The 27,288-nt window shown below is 37.2% G+C and overlaps 1 protein-coding gene and 5 long non-coding RNA genes across 8 annotated transcripts in view; 3 read left to right on the top strand and 3 right to left on the bottom strand.

Annotated features, from left to right (window-relative positions):
* LOC135767282 (uncharacterized) overlaps window positions 1-27,288 on the bottom strand; it is a 169,417-nt gene that overhangs the window by 120,467 nt on the left and 21,662 nt on the right. The gene's annotated exons all lie outside the window — the stretch shown is intronic.
* On the bottom strand, window positions 7,932-20,459 carry LOC135767275 (uncharacterized). 3 transcript variants are annotated; one of them, XR_010541994.2, is made up of 10 exons: window positions 20,354-20,459; window positions 20,149-20,245; window positions 17,379-17,724; window positions 15,751-15,810; window positions 15,610-15,654; window positions 14,775-14,852; window positions 9,429-9,482; window positions 9,027-9,198; window positions 8,819-8,916; window positions 7,932-8,153 (listed from the first exon to the last, which is right to left on the bottom strand). It is a non-coding gene; the product is annotated as an uncharacterized lncRNA (long non-coding RNA). The 3 variants fall into 3 exon arrangements; XR_012336904.1 differs by lacking the exons at window positions 20,149-20,245; window positions 20,354-20,459 and adding an exon at window positions 19,152-19,555; XR_010541995.2 differs by lacking the exons at window positions 20,149-20,245; window positions 20,354-20,459 and having other exon boundaries at window positions 8,815-8,916; window positions 17,379-17,519.
* Window positions 8,172-17,526, top strand: LOC135767277 (uncharacterized). The gene is made up of 6 exons (XR_012336908.1): window positions 8,172-8,430; window positions 9,066-9,171; window positions 9,420-9,502; window positions 14,792-14,870; window positions 15,763-15,828; window positions 17,392-17,526. It is a non-coding gene; the product is annotated as an uncharacterized lncRNA (long non-coding RNA).
* On the top strand, window positions 18,477-22,131 carry LOC135767274 (uncharacterized). Its single transcript, XR_010541993.2, has 4 exons — window positions 18,477-18,665; window positions 19,661-19,761; window positions 21,105-21,190; window positions 21,818-22,131. It is a non-coding gene; the product is annotated as an uncharacterized lncRNA (long non-coding RNA).
* Window positions 24,527-25,663, top strand: LOC141282340 (uncharacterized). Its single transcript, XR_012336941.1, has 4 exons — window positions 24,527-24,997; window positions 25,096-25,229; window positions 25,312-25,415; window positions 25,526-25,663. It is a non-coding gene; the product is annotated as an uncharacterized lncRNA (long non-coding RNA).
* On the bottom strand, window positions 25,642-27,023 carry LOC135765488 (uncharacterized). The gene is made up of 3 exons (XR_010540775.2): window positions 26,607-27,023; window positions 26,044-26,180; window positions 25,642-25,720 (listed from the first exon to the last, which is right to left on the bottom strand). It is a non-coding gene; the product is annotated as an uncharacterized lncRNA (long non-coding RNA).

Below are 27,288 nucleotides of genomic sequence, written 5' to 3'. Positions count from 1 at the left end.
ACGGAGAAGTCACGTCCCATCACCACTGTTTGCTGTTCCATTTCTGTTACAAGGCCGGGCACTGATGCTCTGCTTTTTCAGCAAATAATATAGCTGATTTGGTAATGCACCTGCTCCGCATTAACTACTTGCGGGGCGGTGCCAGCAAATGCGAATACCTGCATGCCAAGTTCATGGGGGCTTTGTTAGTTTCTCGAAGTAAATTGGTCTCGGCGATGCTGTTCCCAATTCGTCGGTCATGACGTGACATCTCCATTCCCTTCCTTCAGGAAACGAGGGGTTACATCCGTAAGCGAGACGTTTGTGTGTATATCACAAAGCTGGGACAAAAATACAGGTCAACATGAAAATCTTAGGACCAAAGCAGACTGTACTTATTTGACAAATCACAAGAGAAGACAGTATATTGACAAAACACAATGACAGAGCTGTGAACAGTGAAAGCTCACTTATTGACATGGTCAAATGGTAGCACAATAGGTTTCTGCTGGTCTGCTGTTTAATGCCCCTATGTCTTATTGGCCAACAAGTACAACAAGTTCAGTTCACATGTCACATGGTCCACAAGATATGATGTCAACTGGACGCCATGTGCTAACATACTGGCACCTGTGCAAGGGAAAATTTAACTTTTCTTGATATGAAGAGCTGTGAAACATCACAACTGGAGGCTATGACCTGATCCTGAGAGTTTCTGATTTATTTTTGCAAACAAGTTTTTCAATGATAGTAGGGTAAAGTTAAGATGCTGAAACTATTAAATAAATAGCCTCCATAAATGCATAATTTTGTCTCAGAATCAGAAAGTCAATATTTAACCTGAAAGGTGTAACCTGCCACTAACCTGCATAGTAATAGCCCCCAACATTGTTAACCACAAATTAAGAAACATTATAACAAATTAAGAATACATGCATTTCAAAGACCACAAAATCACTGTACGCCATCGGGATCTATGTCATTTTGATAACATATTTTCTACTATGGTGACATAGCACAATACAAGTTACTTACCAAAATGACTGCATCATCCAGTAAGTGGGAGATCACCTGATTTCTTTTGTTTTTCTCTACCCACCTATTCTTTTATTGTTTAAAATTTTCAATGTTTTTAATCGAAGATTTTTAGACTGTGGAGCCTTGCAGTTAGGGCACATTTTAAATCCATTAAAAATCTTTTCCTGACAAGTACAATTTTTTTAAGTCCTCCCCTCCTTAACATGGTATAGTGATGCAGTAAACCAGAAAGGAGAAGGAATTACTTCTGTTATCATTGTAAATGTATTTATTAATTGCGAAGACATTTTTATTTATTTTAAGTATCACTGCGCCACCCATACAAAAATGTAATATATGGCCATATATGTACATATATTTTACATAGTATGACATATATTTATACATATATTTGACTTATCTGAGAACACAATATATGCCTGCAACATATATGTACATTTATATGTCCAAACATGTGAAAAAAATATTTGGTGTCATCAATATATGATACCATATATCTGCATATATTACACTATAGTATTGGTTTTTCGCATATATGGACAACATTAATTATAAATATGTGACATACATATTTGTTTTCCACATATGTATACATATATTTGACCTATCTGAGAACACAATATATGCCTGCAACATATATGAACATTTATATACATGTTACCCCTAGGAGACATTATCAGGAAACATAACATAAGTTTTCACTGCTATGCGGATGATACCCAGCTTTACCTCTCCTCGCATCCCAGCGAAACACACACGTTTTCTAAGCTAAAAGACTGCATTAGCGATGTTAGTGACTGGATGGCACATAACTTTCTTAAGCTCAACTCCAATAAGACAGAGGTACTTATTATTGAACCAAATCGCTACAAACATAATATGTCAGATTACAAATTGCACATAGATGGCTGTACTGTGGTGCCATCTTCCACGGTTAGGAACTTAGGTGTGATGTTCGACAGCAACTTATCCTTTGATAGTCATATCGCCAACGTCTGCCGCACAGCATTCTTCCATCTTAGAAATATCTCAAAAATACGCCATATACTGTCTACATCTGACGCAGAGAAGCTTATTCATGCTTTTATGACCTCTAGAATAGACTATTGTAACTCGCTACTCGGGGGATGCCATTCAAATCAGGTCAACAAGCTTCAGCTAGTTCAAAACGCTTCTGCAAGGGTACTTACTCGGTCTAAGAAGTATGACCACATAAGCCCAATTCTGGCATCTTTACACTGGCTACCAGTTAAATATCGCATCCAATTTAAAATATCACTAATCACCTACAAAGCTTTAAATGGCTTAGCACCCTCATATCTTAGAGAATTACTATCAGAATACAATCCATCACGCACACTACGGTCGCAAAATTCTGGCCTATTGATTATCCCTAGACTATCAAAAGTGTCTAAAAGTGGAAGATCCTTTTCCTACTTAGCCCCTAAGCTCTGGAATGATTTACCAACCGATGTCCGAGAATCAGACACAGTCGATCATTTTAAATCTAGACTTAAAACTTTTCTCTTCAACAAAGCATTCGCATAATTTGTCTAGTAAAGGTTCTTAACTCGCAATAGTTATTTTCACGGAACAAAGCACTCACGGTCATAACACAGACCAACCAAATAAATAAATAAAAACCTTTTCTGCATGAACACTTAAAATGAATTGCATTAAATAGTTTGCCACCGTTTGCCACTGAACCTGCATTAACGACGACAGTGGGGCTTCCGGCCTTAGTCAAACGGTTTGGCACGTATGGTCGGGTTGCGATTTTGGTGCTTTCGTGTGTCTTGTGAATAGTATGCCATACAGACCCGTTTGCCACTGAACCTGCATTAACGACGACAGTGGGGCCTCCTGCCTTAGTCAAACGGGTTGGTATGTATGGTCGGGTTGCGTTTTTCGCGCTTTCGTGTGTCTTGTGAATAGTATGCCATACAGACCCGTTTGCCACTGAACCTGCATTAACGACGACAGTGGGGCCTCCAGCCTTAGTCAAACGGGTTGGTATGTATGGTCGGGTTGCGTTTTTCGCGCTTTCGTGTGTCTTATGAATAGTATGCCATACAGACCCGTTTGCCACTGAACCTGCATTAACGACGACAGTGGGGCTTCCGGCCTTAGTCAAACGGGTTAACACGTAAGGTCGGGTTGCGATGTTTTTTGGCGTTTTCTCCTGGTCCTGTAAATGGTATACAATACAGACCCGTTTGCCACTGAACCTGCATTAACGACGACAGTGGGGCCTCCAGCCTTAGTCAAACGGGTTGGTATGTATGGTCGGGTTGCGTTTTTCGCGCTTTCGTGTGTCTTGTGAATAGTATGCCATACAGACCCGTTTGCCACTGAACCTGCATTAACGACGACAGTGGGGCCTCCAGCCTTAGTCAAACGGGTTGGCACGTATGGTCGGGTTGCGATTTTGGCGCTATCGTAAGTCTTATGAATAGTATGCCATACAGACCCGTTTGCCACTGAACCTGCATTAACGACGACAGTGGGGCTTCCGGCCTTAGTCAAACGGGTTAACACGTATGGTCGGGTTGCGATGTTTTTGGCGTTTTCTCCTGGTCCTGTAAATGGTATACAATATAGACCCGTTTGCCACTGAACCTGCATTAACGACGACAGTGGGGCTTTAGGCCTTAGTCAAACGGGTCGTCAGGTTTCATTTTCTCTTAAAGATCGGAAGGTGACCCTTATTTACCATATATACCCTCGCATTGGGCCCGCCAATTTGCTAAATCCTCAACTGTGGATAACATAATTATGCCGCAATATTTAGTCTGTCTGGAACTAAGCTGAGTTAAACCACATCACTGTGTGACACTTCAATACATATGAACAGCCGCTACGCTAATACGATTTTGTTTTTCTCTCCCACAAACAGACCCAGTCCCGGTAGATGTGAAAGTCGGCACACCTCTGATCTACTGGCTGTCCTTCAACGTTATGCCCAGCTGTTACCTGACCAACGATCACCGGCAGAACCGCTTAATCTCCGCTAAATCTCCATTTCCGTTCTCCCAAGGGTTTTTCCCTCCTAGGACTTATTTTTCCTCAGATAAAAGCCCGGGGTTTTTTTTTTTTTCTCCTAGGGGGTTTTTCACCCCGGGGAGGCAGCCTTTTTGGGCTTTACCTAGCTTCCTCTTCTATACGTTGCTTTAGTAATACGTGCAATTATAATATTGAGTCATAGCCGCAGCAAATTTAACTGCTCATGCTATCATGTATTTTGTTGTGCTATCTGTCGTTTGCTGTGCTTTCCACTGCTTCTATTTATGTAAAGCTGCTTTGAAACAATTGACTTTTGTGAAAAGCGCTATATAAATAAAATTGAATTGAATTGAATGTCCAAGCATGTGAAAAAAATATTTGGTGTCATCAATATATGATACCATATATCTGCATATATTACAGTATAGTATTGGTTTCTCGCATATATGGACAACATTACTTATAAATATGTGACATAAATATTTGTTTTCCACATATTTAATAAATGTATGTAAACATACATGCATGTGATATTGATGCATTTTTAAAGCTGTGGCATATGGTTATGGTACTTTGTGGATGTATTTGTCAAAAATGACAAAGAAAACACTGCATTATTGTATTAAAAATACTATATTATGAAGTCCTGTTAGTTTTGTGACCTAAAGACCCCCCCCCCAGGATCACCATCAGACAGTGTTCGAATTATGTCAAAGCTTATGGGGGGTCCCCTAGCTAAGCCCCACCCCCCGGCCAAGCTCCACCCCCCTCATTATAGGGTCGCTGTGATTTCACAACGTAAGATGTGATCGTCCTTGATCAACAATCATCTGATCCTGGTTTTAATCAAAGAAACCCCAAATTACCCTTAACTCAAACTCAAAAAAAAGTTTACCCCTCAAATTAGTGTGAAACACTGGCAAGGGCAGAACTTTTAAACAGAATAGGGGTGAAATAGGGTGGACTCATTCTTAAATTACATAATTTTACTATATAGTAGTGGTTAAATGGATGATTACATTGCGTTTTTTGAGTCATAGATATAATAATTTTCGGATCAGCAAAACTGGAAATTATGAGCATATAAAAATAGAAAAAAAAGAACAAAGTTACAAATAAAGCAAGATCTAACAGTAGTATTTAGGTACATAAATAGAATCAAATGAATAATAACACTGTCTTCTTCAGTGTAAAAATTACATATAATTAATCTTTCTAAAGATACATAATTTTAAAGAGTTATCATGCCACCAGGTTGAAGGTTGCTGTCCCCAACACTCACAGCAGCCCCATTCGCGTAATTTGCGGGTGGTATACGTCCCCACCGCTTTATGACCAAGTTGATTGAGCCCAACTTCCGACCACGAAGTAATTCTTGCGTTCATAATCATAATTAGGGTCCATATTCATTTAAAACGCATGGACAACGCATGACGCGCCGCCGCCTTCTGCTTTTCAAAGCGGTCGCTGTGAACACGAGTTTTGTTTTAGACGCGTCTATTTGAGTGCACTTGCTGCACGTTTAGATTTAAAAATAGATTTAAAATAAACTTGAGCGCAACTTGATACCTTGATAAAAGGTAAATGTAAAAAAAATCTACCGGTAAGTTATATATGTAACAATGATTAATCTATTAATAGTTATTCTTCATCTATTTCATGCAAACGCTAGGGGAAAAAATATAGGGGAAAACATTTGTTCCTTTTCAGCAGTTGATAACTTGATAAAAGGTAAATGTCGTATTTTTTATATCTACCGGTAAGTTATATATGTAACAATGATTAATCTATTAATAGTTATTCTTCTGCTATTTCATGCAAAACGCTAGGGGAAAAAATATAGGGGAAAACATTTGATCCTTTTTAGCAGTTTTTGAATAAGTTTAATTGAATAATATTAAAATACCTTATGGTAGGGCTGCATGATTATGGCAAAATCATAGCTGTTTTTAGACTATTTGCATTGAATTGGAAATGATATTTTTGGAAAATATATTAATTGCAAGGCTGCAAAGAATAGTGCACTGATCTAGTCAGTGGTGAACTAAAGTGGGCCGGTCTAAGACATGAAACTCCAGGGCTGAAAATGAGTCCCACTTCGGCCCTGCATGTTACATTTTTCCAAGGTTTAAAAAAACACATGCAAAAGATACTTTCTACAAATAATTATTTATTTCTGAAAGATGCGTAGTTGAGCGATAGGCTAGTATTAAAGAGACTATCATTTATTATCATTTAAGCGTGATTTCTTCTGCTTTACTAATAAAATATTTTGTGTGACTGGGTTGACCAGCCGTCAGTCTTTTTCCACACTTATGAAATAATTGTTTGAGAAGATTTTTTTAAAAAAAAAAACCCTTAAACCTAATGATTACTAAAGATTCTTACTGCAACTGAGGTAAAAAATACTCCACACGCAGATAGAGACATTAACTCGTCTGTCAATTCCTCCAGAAAACAGCATGAGGCGCACTTGCGAGTTTCTTTATTTCGGACAGAAGTCATTTGAATTATTTTATTGCGAAATTGGGACAAATAATGGACAGTATCGCTTTGTGACACGCAAAATGAGGATTTTAAATTTATGTAGTATTTTAATTTTAATAAAAACCAGGGGACCCCCCTAATTTATATTTTTGTGCTTTATGGGGGGTCCCTTAAGGCTTATAGGAGGTCCGGGATCCCCCCAGACCCCCTTCAATTCGAACACTGCCATCAGACAGGTTTTTGCTTTTATACAGCAAGTAAAAATTATCTGGCCAGATCATCTTTAAAGAGCACCTATTATGGGATACACGTTTTTAAACATCCTTTTGTGTGTAAGTGTGCATTAGTACATGCTAACGATATTCAAAAAGTACGTACCTCAAAGAAAACGATGACGCGAGTTATCGTCTCTAACGTTCGAGGACTACAAAAAACACTTGGATTGTAGGCAACAGTTTACTTCCTGGGATTAGTGACGTAGATAAGACCAACATTATCATAGTTCAGCCCTCTCTGCTTTGCTTGGGTACGCCCTCAAAGACGGGGGTGGGGAGCGCGGAGTCAAGAGAGCTAAAATGGCGGAGGTTGTGAGTCCCTGCTTTGACTCTGTTTGCAAACTCTTGTTTCATTGTTTAAGCGATTAAATCTCTCGAGTAGACGCTGTCTCTTTAGATGCGAGGGAAAAATAGCACTTTATGGACTTCCACAGAGGACATCATGTTTAATACGGTTCCGGAAAAATCCAGTCAGAAGTTGTTCACGGAGTTTTCACAATAACTGCTTCTCATGAACCGAAGCTGGATTTGCGCGACGTCTCCTCTTGAAAGTTGGATTACTGTGCACTTCTGGATCACAGGCTGTAAGTATTCACGTTTATTATTTGCCTTTTACTGTACGTTACGTAACCGGTAACCGGAGATTAACATAATGTGCGTGTAGAGCTAAGCTTGCAAGCTAATTGTCTTGTGTTGTAATACTGTATTTCATAAACAACGTACCATATTTACACACGTCCCAGATAGCACACGTACGTCTCAGATACGTATCTGCGAGGTAATCACTCAGATTTCCATTCCGTCTGGAAAACGTATTATAAAGGTCGTTTGCCCATATGAATTACGTATCTGAGACGTACGAGCCCAGCCGTTTTGAAGACGCTTTTAAGATCTTTTCAAGACGCTTGATATTTAGAATGATGGTTAGCAGATGTTTCTAAGGATTTCCAAGATGTTTCTTAGATCTTTAAAAGATCTTTATAAGAGCTTTAATCGAGCTCTTTCTAAGATGTTTCTGAGAGCTTTAAAAGACGATTAAAAGATCATTAAAAATAAATTGCTCTAAACTACATCTTCTACACAGTTATACACATTATTACAATATATCATTGACAACAATTAAAACAGTATTCTCAATAAAACAGGCAGTTGATTGCGTAAAATTTATTAAAATTAGACAAAGGAAAACATTCATAAGATGCATATTTACACGAGTGTATGCAAAAAAGCAACGTTTTTCTATAACATACAAAGAAACACAATATCTTTAAATTAATCAAATGCTTCCTCGGGCAAAGAACATCTTTTCCCGATTTTCCGCGTCTCCTTCAGTGGTAGACGGACGGATTCTTCATCTGCAGCAGCTGCATTCTAAAAGAAACCATTACAAAAATAAGGAAAAATGAATTTTACAAACTATGTCATATGTTTTCTTTGTTTCCTCAATATAACTCTGATTAGAATGTCAAACAAAGATAAAATCATCCGTATTAATCGTCAATATCGTGTATATTATTAATATGAGCGTCTTTGCGTTAAATTCGTGCTACACCACACCATGCACTTATATCGACGTCGCAATGCAAAAGAAGAAGGGCAAGAAAGAAACCTGTCCTGGTCTGGCGATTTAAGGGGACATTTGTTTAAGGTATGTAGTAATAATACATTTTAATAATGCTGGGTGTGGGATCAGTTAACTAGAAATTTCGTTGATAATTAGCAATGTATGTACAGTAACTAGCTAGTTCACGTTAGATATTTTATTCACGTGTCTGTGGTTATTTTAGGTTTTTGATAGTTAATTTCACTGATAGTTTGAGCCCGTGTAAATTTCTTAAAAAGCTGTAATTATTATTTTATTTAACATTATTATGTTTGCTGTCAAGACTGATATTTATTTATATATATTTATTGACGTTGATATGTAAACTTAACCTACTCAGTTGTACTTGACTAATGCAATAATGACAGGTCCACCTGTTTAAGTATATTGTAAAACATTTGAACATAACAACATTTGGACATAACATACACACATTGTTTCCGCCTGCATCACTTTAGTTGTATAGCTGCATTGCTGGTTAACACCTCTGGGCAGATTCTCCATGTTCTTCTTTTATGTGTAGCTGCTCACCTTAAACAGATACAGTACATTGAAGTAATGTTTAAAACAAATTAAGCCCTATAATATTGTTTATGTTTACAATAATTGGTAAAAAGTTTGACGGATAAAATGGTTCTTACCATTCTCTATATAAGCCCCTCTGTTAACTTTTGTTCAAGCCTGTCTAGATCTTTTATCAGTCTAGAAAGATGTTGGAGAAAAGACATCATCCTCTTCTATAATCTCCATCTGTAATTGGACTAACAACTGGACCAGTGAATGCAGGTGACTCCAAGATTGTCTCGCTTACAGCTGCAATATCAAAAAAATAATTTAATTGAGGCTTTTTATATACATTTAGTATTTTTTATTAAAATTCATAATGAGCATATGTATACATTGATTTAAAACAGTACTCAAGACTGTAGATTTACTGTGAGGTTTTGAATGTTGGACAGATTATCAGACCTGCATCTGCCTCAGACATGTTGATGTTTAGCTAATGACGTGATAATGATAAATATTTTTTTTAGGCAACTTACTCTCCATTCGACCTTGCAGGTCACACCATGGTCTCAAGAGGGAAAATGAGTGCTCTATGGATTGAACAGAAAAGGTAGTATTAAACAGTGTTATGTTGTATTTAAATGCCATGAACAATGCGTTTATGTTTTCTTCCTAATTATGTCAATTCAATTCAATTTTTTTTTTTTTTATTTATATAGCGCTTTTCACAATTGTTAATTGTTGCAAAGCAGCTTTACATGAGTAGATGTAGAGGAGAACATTGAAAATCAATACATAGTATAAGAAGTAGAATATAGCGGCTAAGGATAAAAAACCGTGTAAGCGAGCATATTAATAATGTAACGTATACAGTAAAGTGCTAAGTTAAGCCAAAGTTGGCTGACTCTCCCTGGGACTAAAAAACCCCCTAGGAGAAAACCCAATGGGAAAAAATCCTAGAAGGACAAAAAACCCTAGGGAGAGATTAATATTTATATTTATAATATATAGACACGGTAGGGATAGGAAGCGTGTAAGCGGATTAAACTGGTTCAGCCGGTGGCCGTTGGTCGCGCATCGGTTGGGCGTCACGTTGAAGGACAGCCAGTTGATTAGTGGTGCGATGACCTTCACAGCAACAGGAACTGGATCTGTTTGTCTCATTGTCCTCAGAGTCGAGGACGAGACAGGGAGACAAAAACAGAATTCTATTAGCGTAGGGGCCGTTCGCATGTAATGCAAGTGTCATACATTATAGTGGTTTAATTCAGCTCGGTTCCAGACAGGCTAACTATTGCGGCAAGAGTAAATTACCCGTATGAGGTATGTGAGTGCTTTGTTCTAGACAAAATAACTACTGCGGGAAAAGTACATTTACTGGACATTCTATGTGAATGCTTTGTTAAAGAAGAATGCCTTAAGTTTAGATTTAAATTGTTCGACTGTGTCTGATACTCGAACATTATTTGGTAAATCATTCCAGAGCTTAGGGGCTAAGTAGGAAAAGGATCTACCACCTTTAGACACTTTTGATATTCTAGGGATAATTAAGTAACCCGAATTTTGTGATCGCAGTTTACGTGGTGGATTGTATTCTGATAGTAGTTCTTTTATATACGAGGGCGCTAGGCCATTTAAGGCTTTGTAGGTGATTAGTAATATTTTAAATTGTATGCGATATTTAACTGGTAGCCAGTGTAAAGATGCCAGAATTGGACTAATGTGGTCATACTTTTTAGATCGAGTAAGCACTCTTGCGGCGGCGTTTTGAACCAGCTGTAGCTTGTTTACCTGATTTGCATGGCATCCCCCGAGTAACGAGTTACAATAGTCTATTCTAGAGGTCATAAAAGCATGGATAAGCTTTTCTGCATCTGATGCAGACAGGATATGGCGTATTTTTGAGATATTTCTAAGATGGAAAAATGCTGTGCGGCAGACGTTGGAGATATGACTATCGAAAGATAGATTGCTGTCAAACATTACGCCTAAATTCTTAACCGTGGAAGATGGCACCACCGTGCAGCCATCTATGGGCAACTTGTAATCTGACATATTATGTTTGGAGCGATTTGGTTCAATAATAAGTATCTCTGTCTTATTGGAGTTTAGCATAAGAAAGTTATGTGCCATCCAGTCCCTAATATCACTAATGCAGTCTGTTAGCTTAGCAAACTGGTGGGTTTCGCTGGGATGTGACGAGATGTAAAGCTGGGTATCATCCGCATAGCAGTGAAAACTTATGTTATGTTTCCTGATAATGTCTCCTAGAGGTAACATATATAACGAGAATAGGATAGGGCCTAGAACTGATCCCTGAGGTACGCCGTATTTAACGGGGGAGTGATGTGACTCTTCCTCATTTACATAAACAAAGTGATATCGATTGGTTAGATACGATCTAAACCAGGCTAACGCCTGACCACTGATGCCAACATAGTTTTCTAGTCTATTGAGTAGGATTCTGTGATCTATTGTGTCAAAGGCTGCACTAAGGTCTAGTAATATAAGGATTGAGATTTGACCACGATCGGATGTTAATAGGAGGTCATTTGTAACTCTAAGCAGCGCTGTCTCTGTGCTATGGTGGGGCCTGAATCCTGATTGGAACTTTTCATATGTATTATTATTCGCTATGAATGTGCGTAGCTGGCTTGCCACTACTTTTTCTAATATTTTAGAAAGAAAAGGTAGATTTGAGATTGGTCTAAAGTTATTAAGATCTCCCTGGTCAAGGTTTGGTTTTTTAATGAGCGGTCTAATAACTGCTAGTTTGAAAGCTGTTGGAACGTATCCTAATTCTAGCGATGAGTTAAAGATATTTAGTACCGTGTCGGACACTACATGAAATACTTCTTTTAGTAATTTTGTGGGAATAGGGTCTAATATACAGGACGATGATTTAGATGACGTTACTAATTTAGAGAGCTCTTCTATTGTAGTAGGTTTAAATGTCTCAAGATGTTCGTATGATAATCTAGTGGTCAATGTACTATTGGGTAGAGTGGTGGCTGCTTGCGTAGTTTCTATGTTTTCCCTAATAGAAATAATTTTGTTAGTAAAGAAGTTCATGAAGTCGTTACTATTGTGTTGGAATTTACTATTGGTTTCTGTTTGTTCTTTGTTTCTAGTCAGTTTCGCAACTGTGCTAAAGAGGAAACGAGGGTTGTTATGATTTTCTTTAATAAGCGTACTGAGATAGGTAGATCTGGCGGTTTTAATAGCCTGTCTGTAGTGTTGAACACTCTCTTTCCATGCTGAACGCCATACCTCTAACTTTGTGTTTCGGTAGTTTCTTTCCATTTTTCTAGCTACTTTTTTAAGGGCTGCAGTATGATGGTCATACCATGGAGCTGGCGTTTTTTCTTTGATTCTCTTTTTTCGTATGGGAGCAACGGCATCCATCGTGCTAGAGCAAACGTTGTTCAGGTTTTCTATTATAATATCCAGATCTTCACGGTTATCTGCTACATGTTTCATTTGAGACAGGTCTGGAAGAGTGCTAATAAAGCTATCTTTAGTGGTGGAAATTATTGTTCTGGCTAATCTGTAGCATGTTGTAGACTGAACGGTCCTATCTAGAAGTATTGTGTATGACACAAGGCAATGGTCTGAAACGGCATCGCTCTGGGGTGATATTTCGATGTCATTAATATTGAGTCCGAGTGACAGAATTAAGTCTAATGTGTGCTTATGAGTATGCGTGGGTCCAGACACGTTTTGTTTAATACCGAGAGAATTTAGAACATCCATAAACGCACGTCCTAATGCATCTTTTGAGTTATCCACATGGATGTTAAAATCACCAACGATAAGAGCTTTGTCTACAGTGACTGTAAGCTCAGATAGGAAGTCTGCTATTTCTTTAAGAAAATCTGTGTGGTGGCCCGGAGGCCTATATATGGTAGCTAAAATGAACGAAAGCTGTTTGTTGTTACGATCAGTTATTTCCATGTTTAACAGTATTATTTCAAACGAATTAAATTTTAGTTCTGATTTATGGTTTACTTTGAACATTTTGTTGTATATTGTAGCTACACCACCCCCTCTCCCTTTTAGACGAGGAACGTGTTTATAATAATAGTCTTGTGGGGTGGATTCGTTTAAACTGATGTAATCGTCTGCTTTAAGCCAGGTCTCTGTTAAACAGAGTGCATCTAAGTTTTGGTCAGTAATTATTTCATTGATAATAGGTTCTTTATTGGTAAGCGATCTAATGTTAAGAAGGCCGAATTTTAACATTTGAGTTTCATCTTTTAATGTATTGTGGTCTAATTTTATGTTAATAAGATTTGTACGAGACGAGGTAGACGGTGCTCTGTATTTATTTGTTCGAGGAACAGACACAGTCGAGATGTGTTGGTACTCTGGTAAAAAAGGCTCTATGTGCTGGGATATATGTGATCTTGACATGTCAAGGCAGCTAACAGACTGATGGGTAAGCCTATCTGTCTGTTTCCTGACCTGGGCCCTGGATAGTCAGACTATATCAAAAGTAAGACTATTGGTCAGATTTCTAGAGAGTATAGCACTACCTTCCGGAGACGGATGGAGGCCATCTCTCTTTAGCAGGTCAGGTCTTCCCCGGAAATGCTTCCAATTGTCTATAAACCCTACGTTATGCTGAGGGCACCACTTTGACATCCAGCCATGAAGAGACACTAATCTACTGTAAGTTTCATCCCCCCGGTAGGCGGGGAGGGGACCAGAGCAAATTACATTGTCTGACATTGTTTTTGCAATTTCACACACCTCTTTAATAGTATCTTTGGTGATCTCCGACTGGCGGAGTCTGGTGTCATTCGTGCCGGCGTGAATAACAATCTTAGAAAACTTACGTTTAGCATTAGCCAGCACTTTTAATTTGGATCTAATGTCAGACGCTCTGGCTCCCGGTATACAATCGACTATGGTGGCTGGTGCCTCAATGTCAACGTTCCTGAGTATAGAATCTCCAATAACCAGGGCACTTTTAACAGACGTCTCAGCCGGTGTATTGCTGAGTGGAGAAAATCTGTTTGATATTAAAACAGGAGCGTGATTTGGGTGCCGAATGTGACTATGCCGCCTGACAGTCACCCAGTTAGTCAGCCGCCTTGACTCTGAAGTCGGAACCGAGCCATGTGTATTACGCTTAACACTAGGCGCACCCGAAACAGTGTTTGTAACATTAACATTAGCGGTCTTACTGTCCTCAACTAACGTTCGGATGCGCGCTTCAAGTTCAGCAACCTTCTCCGTCAGCCTTACTACTTCAATACACTTAGCACATGAAAACCCCTCTATGCTGACGGAAGAAGCTAAACTGTACATGTGGCAGGTAGTGCAGGTTACAATGACAAGCGGAGTCTTACCGTTTTCATGCTGGGCGATGGCGTCTCCGTTCGCCTGAACGCGGTCCGTGAAGCTGCATCGCGACGGGTGCTGGCTCGCAGTACGCCTCGGCCGCCTACGAGTGTCTGTGGTCAGGGTGATGTGAGGCACGCTGACTCTGCGAAGGCCGGGCAGCACCTCCTTCACAGCTTCCCGATCTGGTGTGGACAGATCAGAAAAGCATACCTCGGATGAATCCGCCATTAGATCGCCAAAGAAGGCAGGTTTAAGTAAACAGACAGTAAGAAATGCTAGAGGGCTATATGCTAAAACTGGGTGTTACTAGTGATAAAATCGTTTCGCTTAGTAATACAATTCAGTAATCGTCAAGGTAAAGTATTCCTAAGATAAACTAATAAGTTATATTATATAGATAGGAATAAGATAGTGAAAAAATAGGATTTAGCTGATAAGCTCAACGGAGCTTCGGGCTTGCGACTCCTCTCTTCGTCTTTCTCTCAGCGTCTCCTTCAGCGTCTTTCTCTCAGCGTCAACAAATGCTCTCTTACCTTGCATGGTACTTTAGGTGAATCAAAACTCCAACCATCTGTATGAGGGTCTGGATGGATAAAGGATGCCCACTGGAGCTGGAAATGATGGATCAGGTCATTTTCATTTGTCACATTTACAAAGAAGCACACTCTAAGGATTGCGTTACCCTGTCTGTGGCAAATACACTAGACAAAAGTATTGGGAGGCCTCATTCTAATAAACATGTTTATTTATTCCAGTATGTCCAATCAAAACAAATAAAAATGCTATACCATATAATACCACTACAAAGAATTTTGATTTTTGTTGCAACAGTTTTGTAAGTGCCTTTTTCTGTTCCGAAATGACTACAGCTTCTTGTACAAGTCATTGATAGGTTTAGGTGATGAGTTTTTGGCTAAAAACCTTTGAGTCATATCAAAGGTCTTAGCTGAGTTAAGGTCTATTCAGACCAGTCAAAGTTCTTCCACACCAGACTGAATCACTAATTTTCTGTTTGAACCTTACTTTGTTTGTAGGGTCATTCTTAAGTTGGTATTGAAAAGGGCCCTGCCAAAACTCTTGCTATAAATTTAGCATCAAACGGTTTTTCTAGAATATCATATGCTGTAGCATTAAGATTTGTGCTCATGGAAATAAGTAAAGTATTTAAACCTGTTTATTAGAAGGAGGTGTCGCAATAGTTATGTCTATATAGTTTATGTTTAACAAGCCAAAATAACTAGGGCTACTTCTTTTTAAGAACTTTTGGGTATTTTTAAATCAGCCAGAGGAATAACAGTCCTTAAATGTGTAATGTACTGCCATAATTTTGTAATGATCAAACGTGAGGTCAGATTCTTGTTAACCTACTGTGTTCTTTCTTGATGGTTAGCCGAGTGTCCCAGGACAGAAAATCTGTTTCGTATGGATCAGAGTCAGACATTAACATCTAATATGTAATATCTAGTGATATGTTTTCTTAGATAATGCTGTGAACAAATGCTCTTTTACCTTGAATATTAGGTGGATCCACACTTGAACCATCTGTATGATGATCTGCACCCACTGGATCTGTAAATGGTGGTGCAGGTAAGTTTCACAAGTAAACAAACTCAAATCCTATTCAGACCATTCATGATTCCAGCAATAACCAAGTTTTTTCGTAACAATAAGACTGCATTTACAATGCAAATCTTAATGCACAGATCATATTTTTTTGACTATATTCATTTTTTGTTCTGATCTTTTTATATTTACATAAGACACTATTCATATCTGATATCGGTGTTACAATAATTTGCAAAACTACAGTTAATAGGAGTGTCATGATTTGCACTTGAGTTTTGTATCGACTTAAGCCAGGGTCACTGCCAATTTAGGCATGTTTTAATTATGACACTTAAACAATTGTATATGTACTTCGATAAAGGTTTTTGCAATCATGGAAACACAAGTGAATCGCAGACAGCATTCTTCTTTTACGAATGTAAAATGGCTGGAGTAGTGATGTCACTAGCTAAATTAATTTTCATTTGACCTCCCCCACAGAAAGACACAGCACATCATTATATCGTTGGCTCCGCCCACTGGTGTTCAGTCTAAAGTAGTAGTTGTTGACAATCATAAAGTTGTAATAACAGTAAGATTGTGATGTCAGACAAACATTGTGCTGTTGCTGGCTGTGGGAAATTAGTGTCTTTGTAAGGGTCGCAAATAATTTGAAAATATTTATGTTTCTAAATATGCCCCCCTACCATGAACTAAACTGGACTGTTGCAGAGACCAAGTGTAGTAGGGTACACTACTATGCAGGTGACATTCTTTTGTTTATTGAAGCTATGACAAATAATTTGTCTGTTTAGTTAATGTTTTATACAGTGTAACTGTACCTAAACATTGTTCCTTGAGGTCCTCTGCTATTTACATTTTGTATGTCTTCCTTATTTAACACACCTTATTCAAATCATCAGCTCATTAGTAGAGATCTTCATGAACTGAACTGAGGCTGTGTCCAAATGTTCACACTTGTTGTCTTTGCACTAGACTACTTACATTACGGGTTTTTTTTGTATTTGGCCTAAGTATTCTAGTGGGCGTGAAGATCCCAAGCGTGCATGTAGAATTATTCATCCGATGGGACACACTTAGCATGGGTAAAAATTTCAATCCAGGTAGTGCCAGCAATTTGCACCAAAACGTATTTGTGTTTTATTTACTACTTTTAATTTATATTTAACATTTTTAAGTTTTTCTGTAAATAAAATGAACACTCTGAAATGAACATTTGCTTATATCAAACTTTTAGATGCAGAATTCTTTGCTCCTGTAAAAAAGCTCTTTGTTTTGAGTATGTAGCTTTATTAAAGTGTATTATTTATTCAGTAGTCCCTAAATAAACGACACAATGTTGCAGATGTTTCACAAAATGCATAACAATAATGCAGTGAACACCATAGAAATGTTAACATACAATTAAAAGTCTCATGCTTTACATCCAGAACATGATGCACGATAGGATGCACAAAGTGATATTTGGACGCAGCCTCAGTCTGTCAAATCAAAGAGACATACAGAATGCACAGAGCAGTGGGACTCCATGAACAGAGTTGAGAACCACTGCTGTAACTCATTATGCTTACCTGACTCATGCAGAATTCTGGCCTGGTGTTTGGTCCCCCCTTTCTCTGGCTTGTGTCTCCATCATCATTACACTCTTGTCAGTGTAATAGTATCGTCGTCTGCATACCAGGACTTTGTTACTCAGCTGTCCCTTCTCCTTCAAGCTACATTTTTGTCAAGCTGCAACAAGTTGGAATACATAATTATTAACGTTTAATGATTTTGATGTATGAAATATGTAACAAAAGCAAAAAATGTATAGACATTCTATTAAGAAATTACCTTTTTGTTGTTTGTTTACTGACCTTTCAACCATATTGCATTTATAATTGATCATCATACCTTTGGTCTACTGTTAACAGGCTACTGTAGAAAACAAAGTCAAACAAAAAAGAGAGAAAAAATTATAAATGCTAAATGTGTCTCATCTTAAATACATTGTTGTTGTTTTTGTTTCATTGAATTTGGATGTTTTGATGATTTAAGGAAAATTTACGTAGCATATATATTGATGTTTTAAATCAGAGTTTGTTAATGACACTTAATCATTAACAAACATTTAAAAAGCTTTATTACAATACTAATTGATAATATTCATGTAATAATCTTGTTTTGTAACACCCTAAATCACTGAGCGCACAAACGCTACCCCTGTTACAAGCATGAGTGATTGACTTCAGGCACACATGGGCAAACATTGAAGTACCGCGAGAGTGATTCAAAAGCCCACGAAACAGTGTAATCAGGCGGTACTGTGATGTCATACTGGTTAAAGGGACACTTCACCCATTTGCATAAAGCTTTGTATAGTTAGAACCCCAGTCATGTTTTTGAATGGTCATGCATAATTTTCTCAGTTGCCACTGAGACAGGAGAAATACAGATTTCAGTGTTGCACTTCCTTCTTTCAATGATGTAAAAATCATCATTTTGCATCATTGAAAGAAGGAAGTCCAATATCTTTGTTGAGGGAGTGAGACTACAAACACCTCTTTTCTCGGTCAAATAGTCACCAAATTCTAAATGTATGTTACATTTGGACTACAAATATGAGACACTTTCAATAAAGATTCATGTTTCTACGGGTAAAATGCTCCTTTAAGGCTAAGCCACGTGAAGCCGGACACAAGGGCTACACTAATCTTTGGGCTGGAGTAGCCTGTGGCTTTTAAGGCTTCGTGTCTCATCGCGTTAAACGATCGCAGAACGATTTATTTCTCTTTTTCACCTCGATCTTTGGCCTCGTGTGATTTACCAAAACCAACATGTGAAGTTACAACGCTGACGAAGGAGTTTCATCAGTAGAGGTAAGTAACCAACATTATGTTATGCATGTAAGTTAGTGGATCTAAAGATTGATTGTCGTATATGATCATTCTTTTTTTGGTTTGTTTGTTTGTAACGTTTATCAATGCAAGCCAAAATCGAGCTGCAAATCCTGAAGGCAAGGCACGTTGAACATGTAACCGTTTTCTCAGCGGTGGTGGGGTAAACATTTGCTAAGTTAGCCTAGACCAGCCCCTGTTTAACTTAAAGTTACTTGAGTTATAAAATGTATCAATCTTCCCGTCCGACTTGCTTGGCGTAAGTTAACGTTATGTAAACGACCGGTATTCACAAGAAGCCTTAAAGTTTTATAGCGAAGTGGTTTGATAATTAAGTTAATATATTTTATCAGTTGTATTAGCTATAAAGTTATTTATATCTGTGAATTAATTCGTATTTTTATCAGTTTCTAACAACACATACATGACAAAAGGCTAGCGTAACGTTAATAACGTTAAGTTACTTACCAACACGAACAAACTGAGTCTGACAGACAAATTAACTTAAAGCCAACAATAATAAAAAAAAACATATTATAAATTAACATAAACGTTATGTTTACGAATTATATTATTTACATGTTAATAATGATGTTAAATGCGAAGAAAATGTTGAAGTGTGCCTGAGGAAAAACGGTCATATCATGAAAATGGCGCTCACGTGACGTACGAATGGCCTCGCGACCACTGTCTATGCTCGCGCTTGCGCGACAGAAGGGTTAACTTCCTGCTCCAACCTGCAACCATTTGAATGCAGGGATAATAACAAATAACCAAAGTTTAATCATATTGCTGGATTTTTTTATAATGCTTAATAAATGATGCGTGTAAATTTACACATATTTATTACGTCACTGACATTGTATTTTATTGCGTTTATTTCTTTTATATTGATTGAAAATGAAAACCTTATTTAATTTACCTAAAATTTGTTTGTGTTTAACACTGATTTATGTTGTTTTTCTGTTTAATATTAGTGTGTCCTGGAAAACGTGTGCTCGGAAACATGCAGAATACAGTATTTACAGAGCCGACCTTGAGGCACCCACTGATGGATAATCTGTTTACCTAAAAACAGGTAATGTATAAACATTGCAAATATAATGAATTCACAAGTATATAATTTCACAAATATTAAATATTATTAACAATTATTATTAATAATGTACATATTAAATTATATTATACATGTTCAGTTGTTCTGTTAAGTTATTTGAAGGATATGCATGGTAGATCAATTAGATTATCTTTCTCACTAGCTATAAGCAGCATGCTATATAAATGTTCCACTTAAAGGTGTAGTGGAGGATTTTCTCGAATTTAAAAAAAAACCGCCGTCTCCGCTTTAAAAAAAAATGCAATTGCGCAACACTCCAGATTGACAACTAGGAGGACAAGAGTCTTGATGATCCACCCGGAAAACCTAAATTCTCCGCAATACCTTTAATGTTTAATGCTCTTTTACCTTGATTGTTAGGGTGGTGTTCATACAAAGCAACTTATTGCTCATCTGCTTGAGAGAAAGTTACTGCTGGGGCTCTCCTGCTAAGGTTGTCTTAATTCTAAAAAGAAAATAAGTCATTTAGGCTTAGGTCATAGCAAGTTTTGAATGAATGACTTCACAATCTGTTTTAATAAGGTTTATTTACAATGTATTTTATTCCACTTACCTGAATCGTGCAGAGGCTTGATGTTTAGTCCACCGGTTGTCTTCTCCAACCTCTGAGTGAAGCCACCACGAGTGGTCGTGTTAACCAATTTTTTAATTTTAGTGCACAGTGAGTGTGTCTACATAGTCTAAACGCTTAATAAACTGATAACGTGTAAGGTCATTTAAATGCATAAAATGGTTTTCTTTTATAGGGTAAAGCCCATAAATGGCAAAAACTGATTGGCACAGGTAGTTTTTTTGCCCTTAAACCAGATTTTAAAGTCTTTTTTGCCGTTTCGTATGTGCGTATGTCTCCACCTGTGATAGATAAACTTCACAAATAAAAGTAAATTAAAACGCTTGAAACATGTTAATGTAATAAGCTGATTTTTATAATATCATAATAAGATAATTGTCCTCTTATTATGTGCATGTAAACATACTCAATGTCTTTGTTTATCCTTTGTCTCAAGTCACACTGAGTGTGAGAAGTCATTTGTCCAGTGCTGTCGGGAAATCTAATGATAACTGCAATTCCTTCAGTCTAACATGATGGTTGAATTACACACAGATAAACTCCCACTTTATAGACCACAAGATTTGAGTTCAGGCAGATTAAGATAGTTGATTGAGTTTAGTTGTTATTGTTTGGCTGTTGGCTCATATTATTATTGATTTTGACAATTTTCTTACAGCCCTTGTCTGTTAAAATAATGCAACCTCTGGTTGTAAAGCACATTTTAAACTGATCTTCTTCATTCTGTCACTAGCCCACCACAATCCATGTTTACCAGCTGTGAAAGTGCAGGCCAAAAATCTTCCTTCACCTGTGGGCCTCTACCCACATGTAGATAAGGTAATGAATTATTTGATTACTGTCGCTGTTTCTGTCACTGGGGCAAAATAACTGCCCTAGAGAACATGAAGAATAGCCAAAACTGTGGTATTGCGCTAGCCCTAAAAATTTGAGAATCTTGATGTTTCTAACACATGGTACAACCGCTTAGTAGGCATGGGCCAGTATAAGATTCTGGCGGTATGATTACCTTTAGCAAAAATACCACGGTTTCACAGTGTTGCGGTATTCCCATTGCTACACTAAATTTTTTTATTTTTAAATGGCAGGTAAAAATAAAGCCTTTAAATTATATTATATATAATATTTTCGAAATGTATATTACATGTAAACATCAAATCAATCACATGACTTAATGAATTTTGTATAAATACAGTTCATACCTTGGAGACGGTTTCACAGACCATTTTAGTGGTTTTGTAACCTTGACTGTTTAAAACCACGGTGTACCTTAAAACTGGTAACCAGCCCATGCCTACCGCGTAGTATATATTATTAAGGTGGTTGACAGGTCTGTTTGCATGTTATTGCATTGGTAATAATTTATTGTATAGTCCAATATTGATTGTGAGAATTATTTAAATTTCCTTAAAAATGTTCTAACATCTTTTCCTTTCTTTTCTTAAGCATTTCAGGAGAAACCTGCCTGTGATCTGCTAAGATGCACAGATTCAACTCTGGCCCATTGTCATCCCAACACCTCATCTGCCATCAGTTTCGTTTAGTGTCGGTCTATTGCAAAAGTTCTTATAAACTTTAAATGAGACTTTGTGTTAAGCAGGGGTTTCCAAACTTTTCATTCCACAACATATTAAGCCCAGGATACACAGCAGGATTTTTGCAATCCAATAAGACCTTATCACACTGTGTGACAAGGATTGTTTAAACTTCAGCAGTAGACTGTCGATGAAGACACCTATTGCATCTGAAGCTGCGACATCTGTCATTCAATTCAATTCAATTCAATTCAATTTTATTTATATAGCGCTTTTCACAAAAGTCAATTGTTTCAAAGCAGCTTTACATAAATAGAAGCAGTGAAAAGCACAGAAAACGACAGATAGCATAACAAAATACATGAAAGCATGAGCAGTTAAATTTGCTGCGGCTATGTCTCAATATTATAATTGCACGTATTACTAAAGCAACGTATAGAAGAGGAAGCTAGGTAAAGCCCAAAAAGGCTGCCTCCCCGGGGTGAAAAACCCCCTAGGAGAAAAAAAAACCCCGTGCTTTTATCCGAGGAAAAATAAGTCCTAGGAGGGAAAAACCCTTGGGAGAACGGAAATGGAGATTTAGCGGAGATTAAGCGGTTCTGCCGGTGATCGTTGGTCAGGTATCAGCTGGGCATAACGTTGAAGGACAGCCAGTAGATCAGAGGTGTGCCGACTTTCACATCTACCGGGACTGGGTCTGTTTGTCTCGTCCTCGGGTCGAGGACGTGAAGTGGGCGCTGTACCTCGCCTTGGATCTGCTAAAACCGGGAAACAACTCCTCCACAGCTTCCCGCTCAGGTGAGGATAGGTCAGAAAAGCATATATCAGATGAATCCGCCATTAGATCGGAAAAAGCTAGCTTCAGCCTCCACCGTGTGGATGCTATTGGGCTATAAGCTAACACTGGGTGTTTATTAGTGATAAATAGTTTCACGTGGTAGTACTGCTCAATAATCGTCACGGTAAAGTATTCCTATGTAAAACTAATAAGTTATATTATATAAATAGGAATAAGATGGTAAAAAGAAGCTTTTAGATGATCATCAACATGCGCTAGTGGTACACAAATACAGGTATGCAGGTCGTAGAAGCAAACACATTGTTGATGTGCGTTGATCATGCTGAACTTCTTACACTGTCATAAAACTATCGTAGGTGTCTTTGGTCCCAGGACTGGGAAAACAGACGTCTTTAAACCTCTCACACTGTATGAGATAGGACCACCAATTAAGAGCCACGATCACAGAAATCTCCACAATTGTTTCACGATTGGTAATCTTTCATCTGGGACAGCCAAAAATCGTGCCATGTATTATGGGCTTTAGACAGGTGTAATCTTATAGTATATCAAAACCATTGCTAATAATTAATTGGACAAACCATTACTACAATGCAGCACTCACTATCTTACGATGCGACCCACAAGTGGGTCTTCACCCACAGTTTAAAAACCCTGAGTATGAGAAAGAGTATGTTGTATTGTAATTAAAGTCACATCTAAGTGTTATGGAACAGTTTGTCATTATATTCACAGTATTACATGGTTCTTTCAGCGGTTACTACGTTACAGTGCTCTTAAAGTGTCCTGATCAGCTTTGGGTCTTGTGAAGTAATGTAATGAGAACTTGATCAATAGCTTTGCAGTATTTTGTTACACTGTGGCTGTAATCATATTAACACATAGGTTAAACATTTTATTCAAATTTGGTAAACAAACTAGTCAATATAATTCATGCTGTGATGCTGGATTAAACCTGGTCAAATGATTGTGTATTGTGTTTTCAATTTTTTATGAGGTTTCTTCATCTATATAAACATTCTTAAAATCACCTTTGGTTTGCTCAGAGTTTGTTCAGATGATTTTTTTAAACTAAATGTTGTGAAAATGCAAGGTGTGTTACACAATTTCAATGGATGGCGTGGGGTCAAAAACTATCAAAAGTTTCAACCTTAGATATATAACTGTTGACAAACACACTTAATGTGAGTCACACCCAGTAATTATAATAAGCAGGAATTGCAGTAAGCAGGGTCACCTTAAGATAATCAGCTTGTTGGCAATTGTTTTATTTAATTAAATGTATAACTTTTTTCATTTCAGACTGATAAAACAGTCAGAGGGGCAGTGGCTGTTGGCAATGATGTTCTTGTGTGTTTTGTATTTGTTAATATTTTGTAGTCAGAAAGAGTATGAGATCACCTTTTCTTGTGCATGGTGCTTTATCTACGGTAAGTGCCTTTTTAACGTTTTGGATTAAACGCAAAATGCCTACATTGTTTTTTATTATACGTGATATGGGCTTTTATTAATTATATTTTTTGCTTCAAAATTAATGCCAACCCTTAAAAACATGTTGACTATATTTTTAAAACAATTAAACGACATTTATTTAAAAAATGAAATTAGTTGGAGGTCTTTGCTGATTCGTCTGCGTTTGATCGGATTCAAGACCAAACGGAGATGCATTGCAGGCAGGTAGGATTTAGAATTTTTTAAGATCTTAAATACGTCTTGTAGAGATATGGAAGACGTATTATTCAAAGACGATCGTCAGCAGATGTAAAGATCTTTACAAGACGTATCTGAGACGTACGTGTGCTATCTGGGGTGTATGTTGAATTATGCAGACTATCGTTTTTTTTATCGATGTTGGTTTAGACATGTTTACAAACTTGCTAAGTTGCTAAGCTAAATACAAATACAAATGCCAGCTAAACTGTTACCAGTAAAATTTGTTCTCATGATCAAACTCAAGAAACTCTAAGTACAGATGATTTGTTTAAAGTTATATGTGTTTTACTGTTGTATTTACTTGAAGCTTTCTTAGATTTTGAAACGAAGTAAACACATAATGTGTGTTGCTAATGTTGGGCCATGTAATATGTAATACATTTACGTTTTAATGAATAGTCTAACGATTTATAGTCGTTGTACTCTATTGTTATAATATGTCTTTTTGACTGAATACATGTTTGTTTTATTTGTCTATATCCTAGATTCGCAGCTGGACACATCCTTCTACACTGTATGCAAACATGCAACATCATTACACACAGTACAAGGAGTCAGACTGGCATATGAGGAGCAAAGGTGTGTAACACATATGATGTATTTAGCTAGTGAAACCACTACCAGTCTTAGATGTATAACTGATGATGACAAAGTTTTTTTTCTCTGCATAATAATAGGAACCCAGGCAGTAGCATCGTTTCACAATGTTTCCATCACCATCATCAGTGGATGCCTTTGCTGTCCGTAGCCTGAGATTTCAGATTTGCAGCAAAAAATTTTTGATTTTCTCATTTATTGGAATGCTGTGCAGGTATTTAAGTATTTTAGTAACTGTGTTATATAAAGCAGTATTTACTTTTACAATAAATTAATTGCTTGTTTATATTTTACAGGTATTTGTACCTTGCAGCCATCCATTACAGTGTCACCAAGCCGTAACAAAAGCAGGAGAGGGAAAGTACAAGGCTATGTTCCCAAAACACACAAGTGACATACCGTAAGCAGTAATGTTTTATTTCAAATACATTCATAATTAAAAACTTAATGTATGAAGCAGGGAAATAAATGATCAAAACAAAAGATTTATTGACTGCAATATTTCTACAGTTATGTGGAGGATGTGATCAGGCTTGTGTTTGATGAGGTATTTGAAGATAAGCTGAAGGAAGCCCTGATTCCAATGGACCTGGCATCACAGTTTGAGAGACCTTCAAAGGAGGACATGATTGCATGCCATCTTCAGTGCAGGGGTCGTCGAAAGCCAAAATTGTGACCGATCTGATCAGGAAGCTCCAAGCGTATCTGGAGAACAACACACGACAGGATGATAACCTTATAGTGTCGTCTTAAATAGCACCAGCTGACAAAGCTTTGATATGCCATTTATCTGAATAGATAGCTGTAAGAAATGAATTGAACAATTTTTGAAACAAGAGCACAATATGGTTACTAAAGTATGTTTATTTGTATATTGTTTAACATTTAAATATATATTTGTAATAAATAAAAAAAACTTTTGACTGACTATTATATTTTCTTTAAAGTTACATCTTTTGTTCTTTTGGGTACTTTGTTACTATAATGATACTTTAGTGTTATTGGTTTAAAAATGTAATAAAACTTACTCTAGTCCTGCACCTCAAAGGCTTATAGTCGGTACAATAAATGTTCTGTGTGTAGGGATTTAGACAATTTGTGCAAAACCTGGATGATGAATCACGCAGGTAAGAGGCCCTGGAACATGTTGCATTCTCCTTAAAACCTAATAAGTAAAAACATAGCACTTATAAGTAAGCAGTCTTTCATAAAAGAGTTTACCATAGTGAAATAATGTAGAACATTCATTTCAATTAATACTTTGTGCTACATTTGGTGTTTCCATATAGTTTGCACAGTGATATAGTATGTAACAGTCTTTTATAATAAAGTTTACTATAGTAAAATAATGTTAACAAATGAAATAGTTTTATAATCATTTCAACAAATACTTTCTATGTGCTACATTTGGTGTTTCCATATAGTTTGCACAGTAATATAGTATGTAAGCAGGCTTTTATAATAAAGTTTACTATAGTAAAATAATGTTAATAAGTGAAATAGTTTTATAATCATTTCAAAAACTACTTTCTATGTGCTACATTTGGTGTTTCCATATAGTTTGCAAAGTAATGTAGTACGTTATAATTACCTTTTGGATGTCTTTGCAACACATTTTCGTCTTCGTTTAGCATTCTGGCAGAGCTAAGGACACCTAAAAAAGTTAAATCCAATCGCGTTCATTGACGGAGATCGTTTATATCGTAACGGCCGTCTGAACTCTCTGGATCGAGCTTGAAGTGGTAAGGCAGTACAGACACCATCGTTTATAGAGAAATATAGCGCTTGTTTACGTTGCCTGTGACTCTCAGTCAGAACCGGAAAACCAACGCGTAGTCAGGGGCGTAACCTTTCAAACACACGCCGAACCCAGTTGACCAATAACAGTTGAGTAGTCATCTGACCAATCCGAATACACTAGACATTTTGGGAGGCGGAGACAGGAACTAAATCCGAGCGTTTTCCAGACATGCAGAAATCGGTGAGGTATGTAAGCAATTTATAAGACTCACAGTGCATTAGTTCAAGTTTTAATAACATGTATGTAGGCTACTATGGGATATTACAATAATGTGCTAACGTGCTAATTTATTAGCATAATTGGTGCTCTTTAAATATGTAAGTGAGTGTTCAAGAAGATTTGAAATGTATGATCATTATGGGGAATCAACAGCTATTTTAATTACTTTTAACAAAAATGACTTCTTTAGTCAGAAAACTGCCAACTAAGTCTGTGTATATTAACAAACAGTGATAAGTTGATATGATTATTA

The sequence above is a fragment of the Paramisgurnus dabryanus genome, chromosome 6 (assembly GCF_030506205.2).
Source record: "Paramisgurnus dabryanus chromosome 6, PD_genome_1.1, whole genome shotgun sequence".
Lineage (NCBI taxonomy): Eukaryota > Metazoa > Chordata > Actinopteri > Cypriniformes > Cobitidae > Paramisgurnus > Paramisgurnus dabryanus.
This window is presented reverse-complemented; position numbering and strand designations above follow the sequence as displayed.